An 11,496-nucleotide genomic window follows, 5' to 3' on the forward strand; every position below is an offset into this window, starting at 1 on the left:
TCCATCCTGTACACTGAAGAGCAGAGAAAGTTTAGACTGCAGAGGAAAAAAAGGAATGACATCAATGCCAAGAAATAAGCAGTGATAGGCAGTGGAGACATGCTCTACAGATCTCTAATCTCGTCTCCAGTTGGTAGGATCTAGTTGCTTCCTTGCCATTCCCCTAGTTTGACTTTGCAACTCTTCTTTGCAGTCATGAGCTTTCTAATAAATTACCTCTATTAATGTTGTTGTTTATTCTAATTAACTTGGGTTTCTGTCACTTAGAATGAAAACATTAACAAACACAATCCCATGCTCCAAAAGAGGAAACTAAGCTCAAAGAAGTTATATACATTTCCCAAGAATACATGGCTGGAATTGGATTTAAATCTGGATTTACACGACTCTGGAGCACCTACTCTTCACAATTTACTATAAGGAAAGTGGAGAAGTGACTTGGATTACAAGTGTTCATTCAGAGCGGATGCTCTAAATCCCAGAATCTGCTCTAAGCATTATAAACATAAGAATTCTGATCATCTTGAAGAGCTGCTCATGACCCTAGAGGATGTTAAGAGTGAGAACTATATCAACAAGAATTTAGTTCCCATGGTGAGACTCTCATCAAAGAAGAGGCTCTGGGGCCCTCAAGTATTTCACTGGCTGAGTTAAGGAGCAGGGAAAGCTTCTGAGAGAACCCTGGCGTGCTGACACTCCAGCCCTACATGTTGATTTGACTTGAAAACCATCCTGTCTAACAGTTGCTCATGGAAAAACAACCTCAGAGTCATCTCTGATTCCTCCCTCTCCTTTGCCACCACACCCATGCCCTGTTGGTTTTAGCTCCAAGGTAGACCTCACTCTATCTGCATTTCTCCACCTCCACCACTATGATTTGAGGCACCATCTTCTCTCACCTCTACTCTTGCAGGAGCTTTCATTGGCCCCTATGCTGAGCATTCTCCTTTTTGTGCTCAGATCCAATCCCTACCCTTCCCAGTCTTGCTCTACATCTCAAGGAACCATATTTCTCAGGCTCTTCTGACTTCCAGATAAATGCAACCATTGGGAGGCGCCAGTGGGAGACCAGAGGGAGGGATGAAGAGAGAAACCAGGGCGTCTCTCACCGTCCACCTGTTTCCGGTGGAATCCCTGGTGGAATCCACATCTCCTCAGTGGTTTCACCTCCATGATCCCAGCTCCAGCAGGGCAGCCCCAACCATGGTTCTCCTTCCTGACAAATGGTTCCAGCTCCTGGGTTCTGATAACATCACCTCCCTACTTTGTCCATTTGGCCATAAGTAAAAAGAAGTCTCCTGATAGTAATCATTTCTGGGTCACCTCTTTGTCCCCTATTTGACTTATCAGCTGTTTTAACACTTGTGTAACCAGTTCCCGTGTTAAGTCCCCTCTGTTTGAAACACCTAGACCAGACCCTGACTGATGCACTTCCCTCTGATTCATCTTCTACCCAACAGCCAGAGTAATCTTTTTTATATATAAACTGAACCATATTACTCCTGCTTAAAACCATTCAGTGGCTTCCCATCCCTTCAAATAAAATCCAAATTCCTCACCACCAGGTCCCTCAAGACCTGTCCCCCGCTTGACTCTCCACCCCATCTCACACACCTCTCTCCCCATCACCCTGCCTGCTCGCCAGCCCCTCTGGCCTTCAACCAGTCCTCCCACATGCCAAGCCTTTTTCTCCTCCAAGCCTTTGCACATGCTATTCCATCTGCCTGGCAAGCTCTCTTCCATACTCTCAACCTGGCTCACTCACTTCTTTTTCTCCTGTAAGTGCAGCATAAATGTTCCCTCTTCATAGAATCCCTCCACCATGACCACCGCCACTTATTATTATTGTACTTCTTATTGCCTGCTGGCCTCACTAGGTGACAAGTCTATAGGGCAGACCCGTATCGTGTTCATAGTTCTATATCCAGTATATCAGTCAGAGTTCTCCAGAGAAACAGAGCCTACAGATTTATGTAGCTATATAAGAGGAGATTTATCGTGGGATTTGGTTCATATGATGATGGAGACTGAGAAGTCCCAGGATCTGCCATGCTGCAAGCTTGCGAACCAGGAAAACCAGTGGTGTAATTCAGTTCAAGTTCAAAGGCCTAAGAACCAAGAGAGCTGATGGTGAAACTTCCAGTCCAAGGCCAAAGGCCTGAGAACTAAAGAAGAGTAGGGAAGAGGTAAGAGGTGGAACTGGTGTAAACCCCAGAGTCCAAAGGCCCAAGAACCAGGAGTGCCAATGTCTGAACACAGGAGAAGATGAATGTCCTAACTCAAGAAGGGAAAAAGAGAATTTGCCTTTCCTCCACCTTTTTGCTCTATTTGGGGCCCTACAGATCGGATGATGCCCACCTCCGCTGGGGAGGGCCATCTGCTTTACTCAGTGTATCAACTCAAACGCTAATCTCTTCCAAAAACACTCTCACAAATACACCCAGAAATAATGTCTTACTAGCTATCTGGGCATCCCTTAACCCAATCAAGTTGACACATGAAATTAACATCACAGCCAGCCCTGGACCTGGTACATATTAGACACCAAAGATTTGCTGAATGAAAAACTCATCCAGTGAGATCATCTGGTTCAGTGGTCATCAACAGGGACTTATACTGCCCCCTGGAGGCTGTCTTGGGCTGGGTGCTCTAGAAGTGGACTATGATAATAATTCGTGTAAAAGTCACTTATTAGGGTGTATTCCAATGACAAGCCAGTAGGCAAAGCCCCACAGAGGGCAACCTTTGCTTAGAGTTGACCAGGTCAAAGGTGGGGGAGCTGGAGCACTCATCCCCCACCCCACCACTCCACACACCTGTCAGTCATTGGTTAAGAGCTTCCCATGGGGTGGAGAACGAACATAGATTCCCAGCAAAGCAAGTTCTGGCAATCTGAAGACAGTCCACCATGAAGAGACACGTGCTGGCATTTGAGGAGGGAGCGCACACTGGTGGATGATGCGTACAAACAGTGAAGGGATGCAGGGATGTGAGTAGGGCACTAGCTGGGTTTGCTACAGATGCATTTGGAAACATGTGGTGGTGCTTTTTGGTTTTCAGTAATTTGAGGTGTGGCTGACATACAACGCCCAAGAACCAGGCATGCTCAACCTCATACACTACCTTGCTCAGTCCCACCCAATAAAAAGCTGTCCCCACCCCAAATGTCAAAAGTGCCCCAACAGATGAACACTCATCTGCTTCCGATCTCTCACTTGACAGATGAGGATTTGAGGCCCAGAGAGGGAAAGCGACTTGCTCAGGGCAACACAGCAAGCAAGTCACAAAGCTGGGGCTAGAATGCTGGTCTCTTCATAGCAGCCCTAGAGTCTTAATTCCTCTTGAAACCTAAAAGAGAACATTCTAAACCCCAAAGTGCAAAGTCCCTTCTGGAATTCTAGAAGGGGGAGCCAATTCCCTCTCTTCCCCGGGTGAAGTGGGGAGAAATCAAAGTTGAAGACATCAGAGGCTACAGCCAAAAGCAGATGTGCAAACAAAGATAAGGGAGACAGAGTTTTCACCAGACAAATTCACACCCTGCTCAGTTTAGACATTAAAATGAACTAACTTAATTTCATGCCATATGCAAATCCTTACCAGCTGTCAGCTCTGTAATCACAAGAGACTTAATGTAATAACTAAACAAGAACAAAAACACAGCAAATACAGGCTCTGGGCAAGTCCACTGACAGCGGGTTTTATGTTTCCGAGAACTCGGCAAGTGCAAAGCGTTCATGGCAGACATCTGGAAGGAGCTATGTGCCCAAATGCCTGCCATCTCCTTCACAAAAATGCCTGCAGCGATAATAAATAATGGCTAAGGACTGATCTGGCCACTGCCTACCCTGATCTTCCATGTACTGTGAACATCTCCCTCGAGGCTCTACAGCTTTCCTGCAATTGTCAGGAGCCAGCTAGGTCCAGCCATCTGGACCGAGAGCTCAGAATAGCCAATAAATGTCTCAGGCTTCCTGAGTTCAGGTCCCCCACCCGGAACCTAAGGGGTTGGAAGATGGCTGCTGCCTTGTAGTGGGGGGCTCCTCTGGCCAGAGGACCCCACATTCTTCCAACTGCCCAAGTTAATAGTCCTAATTGCAAACATCAAATGCTACTTACGGTGGGCCAGGAACCCAGCACACCTCTTTCTGTGCATTATGTCCATGTTACCCAAAGTGTGGAGGATGATTTAAGGTCACTCATTCATTCAACGAACAGTTATTAAGCACTTACTATGTGTCAGGCACTATGCTGGGAATATAGCAGCAAACAAGAGTCTCTGTCCTCAGGAAGCTTCATTTCTCATGGAACATTTTTAAGTATAGTTACGATGTATGTTAGATAAAAACACTTTGCAGCCAGTCATGGTGGCTCACACCTGTAATCCTAGCACTTTGGGAGGCTGAGGTGGGTGGATCACTTGAGGCCAGGAGTTTGAGACTAGCCTGGCCAACATGGTGAAACCCTGCCTCTACTAAAAATACACAAAATTAGCCAGGTGTGGTGGCACGCACCTGTAGTCCCAGCTGCTCAGGAAGCTGAGGCAAGAGAATTGCTTAAAACCAGGAGGTGGAAGCTGCAGTGAGCCAAGATCATGCCACTGCACTCCAGCCTGGGTGACGGAGTGAGACCCTGATTCAAAAATAATAATAATAATCTCTGTACAAATGTTATTATTATTACCACCAGTATTAGTGTTCCTAGCTACTTCCCCAGGAGCCACATAACATATTAGGCATCATTACTAAGAGGCTCTCTCTGCAGTTTCTGAGGTTGCTTCGCTTCCCTTTGAATCAGAGTGCAAATTGTCATTTGCTCTCCCTTCAGGTTCCAACTGAGCCTCTCTGCTCCCCTCCCATTGAAAGTCAGAAGAGCCAGCACTTGAGATTTAACACTCTATGGCCTGCAATTAAATCCAGCCATATAAAGGGAAACGTCGAACAGCTCACTTTCTTGCAGCACATTGAGGTGCTGTGGCGAGAGCAGGCGGGAATCCAGCCATAAACCCTTGACTCGTCCTCGCCTGGGAGTTTCTCTCCTTTTCTCAATTGGCTTCCCAGGTTCAGCTGGAAGAACTCTGGGGAACACCCCAAGATGCATGCTAAAAACAGTAAGGGGTAGCCACAGAAAGGGCTTTTATAAATGGAAGTTGTAAGGTTCAATATGAAACTAATCCGTTCCCAAACAAGGTGAGCTTTTCATGCTTAAACAAGTGTTCCGGCCGGGCGCGGTGGCTCACGCCTGTAATCCCAGCACTTTGGGAGGCTGAGGTGGGCGGATCACAAGGTCAGGAGATCGAGACCACCCTGGCTAACACAGTGAAACTCCATCTCTACTAAAGATACAAAAAAAAAAAAAAATTAGCTGGGCATGGTGCCAGTCGCCTGTAGTCCCAGCTACTGGTGAGGCTGAGGCAGGAAGATTGCTTGAGCCTAGGAGTTGGAGGCTGCAGTGAGCTATGATCACACCACTACACTCCAGCCTGGGTCATAAAGCGAGACTCTGTAATGGAAAAAAAAGAAAGCTAGATGGTCCCAGATGTGCATGCAGTCCCCGGACTCTCTCATGCATTTTATTGCTATTGGACACCATCCCGCAGCACATCGTAGCTGCTCACAAGCTATTTCTTGAGGTAGACTGGACAATCCAGGCACCTATCTTTTGTTCCTCCAGAAGCAGGACGTGAAACCAGAGGGCAAATATTATTCTGGATAACAATAATAATGACAACTGCTGAGATTTACTTAGCACTTGATCAGAACTTTACTTACATTAGATTTTTTTTTGAATTTTTTTTTTTTGAGACAGGATCTCACTCTCTCACCTAGGCGGGCATGCAGTGGTGCAACCAAAGTTCACTGCAGCCTTGACCTCCTGGACTCAAGCGACCCTCCCTCCCACCTCAGCCTCCCGAGTAGCTGGGACTACAGGTGCGCACCACCATACCCGGCTTATTTTTATTTTTATTTTTGTAGACACAAGGTTTTGCTGTGTTGCCCAGGCTAGTGTTGAACTCCTAGCCTCAAGCAATCCTCCCACTTTGACCTTCAAAAGTGCTGGGATCACAGGCGTGAGCCACCATGCCTGGCCCCTTACGTCATTAATTCTTGTAATAGGAGGATAAAGCAGGTCTTGTTATTGTCTCCATTTAAGAGAAGGAACAACCGAGGCACAGAGCCGTGGTGACTCTTGTATGAGAACCCAGGGCAAGGAGGTTGCAGAGCTTCATCATTGCATCCCTTATGGTGGACCATGTCACTCCTCAGGCAACTGCCTTACTGACTCCGATGATGGCCAGATCCCTACATTGGGTCTTTAGAGCCCTAAGATCTAACCCTTCCAGGCCATCTTTCTGATCACATCTCCCACCTGCTCCCCATCCCTTGCCCTCTCCAGCCCCCTTTGCCATTCCATAAATACACCATGAGCTCCTGCCTCAGGGCTTTTGCATGTGCTATTCCCCCTGCCTGTAACACTCTTCCCTCCAGACATCCACATAACTCACCACCTCAATCGCAAACCACTCTTCACCCTCTTCCCCACTTTATTTTTTCCACAGGGCTTGTGAGCCTCGAATATACCATATCATTTACCTATTTTGTTTAGTGTCTCTCTCCTCCACCAGAAAGTAAGCTGTGTGAGGGCAGGAATTGAGTCTGTTTTGTTTACTGTGTTTTCCTGGGGCCCAGGACAGGGTCTCAAAATGGAAGCTTGTTAAGTGAGTGTATTCTGTTGCAGTGCTTGGTACCATCGCAAAACATTGTCTCTAGAGGGAACACTAAGGCACAGCTGGAGCACGAAGTTGGTTAAAGTTTGGCAAAGTTTTCTGGGCACCCAGGCGAGAAGCCAAAACTGGAGGGGACGAGGCGGGATGGGTTTTCAGGGGTTGTCAGGCCAAATTACCAAGACGGGGAGCCTGGGCTGCCAAGTGGGCTATTAGTTCTTTTTAGGGGGACACAGCCCCAAGGACAACACTGGAAAGAGAGTACCACCTTTTCTTCCAGCCACAGGGAAGACAACAACATCCTCACACTGCAGGCCAAAGAGATACCTCCCATTTTCTGAACTTCTCACCCAGGAAGTAACCCATGTTTTACTTAATCCTAGACCCAGATGTGCCAGAAATGATCAGATTTCCCAAACGTCAGAGCTCCCTCCAAAGCCACCCTTGCAGCATCTCAACCCTCTCCCAAAAATGGTTATCTGACCTGGAGCTGAGGACCCAGAGAGAGCTTGAGGGTCCCGCTCTTCCTCCTCTGGCAGAGCCCACCGCAGGGGTGAGCCGTGGCAGGGCAGGGTAGGGTGGTAGACTCAGAGGTCTTTGCTCTGGGATCTGCAGAAATTTAGGGAAGAATCAGCTGCTGCTCCGCCCTCAAATAAAGCCCAGGTGCTTCTTCAAGCCTCTCTGAACCAGCACTTCTCAAACTTCACATCAGCATTTCTTGAAGAGCTCCCAAGCCACAGATTCCTTGGGTAGAAGAGAGGTGGAGGGAGAGACACTCATTCGGAACACCTTTTTGTATACCTCTGACTCCTAGAGCTATGGAAATATTTCACACGCCCAGAAAATCAATCAATAAATAATTAAAATCAACAAAGATGTGGGGGCTTCCCAAAGCATGGTCTGTGGACGAGCAACTTCATTGGCCTCACCTGGGAGCTCGAACCCCTGGCCTTCATTTAAATTCATTAAATTTAGCCAGGCGTGGTGGTGCACACCTGTAGTCGTTGCTATTCAGGAGGCTGAGGCATGAGAATCACTGGAACCTGAGCGGCGGAGATTGCAGTGAGCTGTGATCGCACCACTGGGCGATCCAGCCAGGGCAACAGAGTGAGACTCTGTCTCAACAACAACAACAAAAAAAGCAAGAATTTTTTATTTTGAAAAATTTAGACTCAAAAATTGGATACCTAGAGTTTTTCTATGTCCCTTACCCAACGTTCCCTAATGTTGATATCTTGCATAACAATAGTACAACTATCTAAACCAAGAAATGAACATCGGTGTGATATGATTAATCTATGGACATTCAAATTTCGTCAGTTTTTCCATTAATGAACACTTAATTTAAAAACTAAGTTTTCTGGACCATTTTCTGGTCCAGGATCCAATCCCGGATTCCACATTGCATGTAACTCTCCTACAGGACCATAATACAACCATCAAAATCAAGCAATGAACACTGATCTATTACCATGTTCTCCCCAGACCCCATTTAAGTTTCACTAATTGTCCTAATAAAGTTCTTTCTAGTAAAAGAATACAATTCAGAGTCAGCCAAATACTTAATTGTCATATTTCCTCAGTGTCCTCCAATATGTCATAGTTTTGTCTTTTATGATCTTGATAACTTTTGAAAAGTACTGGCCTTTTAGTTTCCAGAATTTCATTCAACTTGAATTTGTCTGATGTTTTCTCATAATTAGATTGAGTCACTGCACACCCAACATCAGAGACCAGTAAGCCACCAGCTGCCATGTGTTGAGCTATATGCGTCCCAAAATCAGTTGTTTGCTGCCAAACCTGTTTATGCCAGTTTCACTTGTAACTAGTTAAGTAGTATGTAGTAGGATAAAAATAGGAGGGAAAAATCAGGTGCAACGGCTCATGCCTGTAATCCCAGCACCTTGAGAGGCCAAGGTGGGAGGATTGCTTGAGCTCAGGAGTTTGAGACCAGCCTGGGCAACATGGCAAAACCCTGTCTCTACAAAAAAATGCAAAAATTAGGCAGCATGGTGGTTCATACCTGTGGTCCCAGGTAATCAGGAGGATGGCTGGAGCCCTGGAGGTCAAGGCTACAGTGAGCTGTGATTTTACCACTGCACTCCAGCCTGAGCAACAGAGTGAGACGCCGTATAAAAAAAAGGAGGGAAAAAGAAAAGTTGTTTCTATGAAAACTAAGTGTTTTGGATAGCCCTGAGAAAAGCAAGCTTCTAAATAGAAATTGGTGAAGAATTAGTTGTAAGATACAGATGGGAAGGGGAGGAAAATTATAAAAATCTGGAAGTGTTCTGTATGCTGCTTAGCCAGTGTCTTTAAATTCTCATTACATTTAAAATGAACCAAAAAAGGAAATCACCTCATTCATGCAGGGAAGACAATGTGAGACTTCACTCAATTAACTCATTTATTAATCATCCCTTAACCCGATATTAATATTAGTATTCACAGTACGAATCAGTACACAGAATACTAGTATGTGCAAGTTAAAAGATAAGATAAAATATTCATAATGTAAGGTTTTCTTTTTCTCTATTCTAACCAACTTTTTCAACTAAGCCTCGACACCAGTCAATGGTCAAATGATATTAAGCTGACCTCTCAGCTACACACAAGAACACATTAAAATGGAGCACTGACCAGGCACAATGGTTCACACCTGTAATCCCAGCACATTGGGAGGCCAAGGCAGGTGGATTGCTTGAGTTCAGGAGTTCGAGACCAGCCTGGGCAACATGGCAAAACATCATCTCTATAAAAAAAAATAATAATAATACAAAAATTAGCCAGGCATGGTGATGCGTGCCTGTGGTCCCAGCTACTCAGGAAGCTGAGGTGGGAGGATTGCTAGAGCCCAGGGGGTGGAGGCTGCAGTGAGCCGAGATCACACCACTGTACTCCAGCCTGGGCAACAGAGTGAGACCCTGTCTCAAAAGAAAAAAGAAAGTGAGTACTAGGAATATTATTTAGCCTTTAAACGGAAGGAAATTCTGACATGCTACAATATGGAAGAACCTTGAGGACTTTATGTTAAGTGAAATAAGCCAGTCATAAGAGGACAAATATTGTATGACTATACTTAAATGAGGTACTTATGCTACCAAAATGCCAGGGGTTCAGTCTAGATTCTGCTGCTTGCTGCAGAAAGCCAATACTGAGACAATGAGTATTGTCAGGAAAGAAGGCTTTATTCAGGTGCAACAGCGCAAAAGATAGGAGACCAATCTCAAATCCATCTCCCTGACCAACTAAACTCAAGGGTTTATATAGCAGGGAGGAAATGTAGCTACATGCAGGAAAACAGGAATTAGGGAGGAATAAGGAAGAGGAGTTAGTCAATAGGAAGCAGGTGGTCAGTTAGGCAATCATGGCATCTCATTGTCCAGATATAGTGGCCTCGTGAGTTTCAACTCCTTGATCCTATCTGGGAGAACTGATGGTTGGTTTCCTGAGAAAGGAACTCAGATAAGACAAATGTAACTTTTTCATGTTTTTAAGACCCAAAGGATCAATTTTTATGCTTATTCAAAGAAAATAAACATCAGTTCTGTGGGACAATTTGGCCAGTTTCACTTAGTGTAGTTAAGATCACAGAAAAAGAATGTACAATGGTGGTGTTCAGGGACTGGGAGGAGTGGGGATGGGAAGTGGTTGTTTAATGAGTATGGAGTCTCAGTTTCACAAGATGAAAAGAGCTCTAGAGATGGATGGTGGGGATGGTTGCAAAACAATGTGAATGTATTTAATGCCACTGAACTGTACAATTAAAAATGGTTAAGATGCTACATTTTATGTTATGTGCATTTTACCACAATAAAAAATGGGGGGTGGTGGTAAGGGAGTGCTAGAATATTTACATCCCATTTTATAGGGTGTTCTGGCAGAATTTCAAATAACACACGAGCTTCACCACCCTAATATTTCCATTGATGTGGGTTCTAGACCACCTGATGAGGTAAAAGAGACAGTTTCCCAAAGGTAGGTCTTTTATTTGGTTTTGTTTGACAAATGAATTTTGTTGTTGTTGTTGTTAAAGCGTCTGTCTCCATTTCCTTCTAATCCTTTGCCTGAGATTACCTGAGTAACTTCAAAAATATGGAAAAGCTACCATTTGCCCTGAAAAGAGACAATGCTACTTGCCAAACCCATACAGCCAGAGACCAGCATGTCTTATTTTGCCTGCACATAGTAGGATATCAACATATGTTTGCTGAATTAATTAACGAACAAATGAAGTTTCATTTCTTGGCTGCAAAAAAGAGAAGAAAAAGCCACAGGAAAAGTTGGGGAAAAAGAAAAGGGAAATCCAAAAAGTTACTCCAGTACTTGTAGCAAAATCATCTATTTATGTTGTATCACTTGGGGTGGAAGTTGCCTGCAGAAGACAGAAATCATTTTAGCAGAAGTTTCTTTATCAGATGCAGCCCCACGACCAACTCAACAGGTCTCAGGGCAGATGGTGAGGGATTCACAATCAAACCTCCATTCCCAACCCCAGCACATTGTCCCCTTATTTGGACCCAGTAGTGGTGATCAAGCCCCTTGCTGGTGGGTTCTTGCTTCTTGGGAAGCTGGGAGCTGATGGGAACCCTGGTCAAGAGATCCCACCCTGGAATACAAATTAGTACAGCCGCTTATGTATATTTTAAGCCTATTCGAAAAAAAGATAGGGGTCTTTCCTCTTAGAAGTCTCCTCTCTCAACAGTGAGAGAGCTGTTTTTCTTTCTTTTTCTTCTACCTATTAAACCTCTTCTCCTAAACTCCTCTTGTGTGTCAGT

The sequence above is a fragment of the Papio anubis genome, chromosome 9 (genome assembly GCF_008728515.1).
Source record: "Papio anubis isolate 15944 chromosome 9, Panubis1.0, whole genome shotgun sequence".
Lineage (NCBI taxonomy): Eukaryota > Metazoa > Chordata > Mammalia > Primates > Cercopithecidae > Papio > Papio anubis.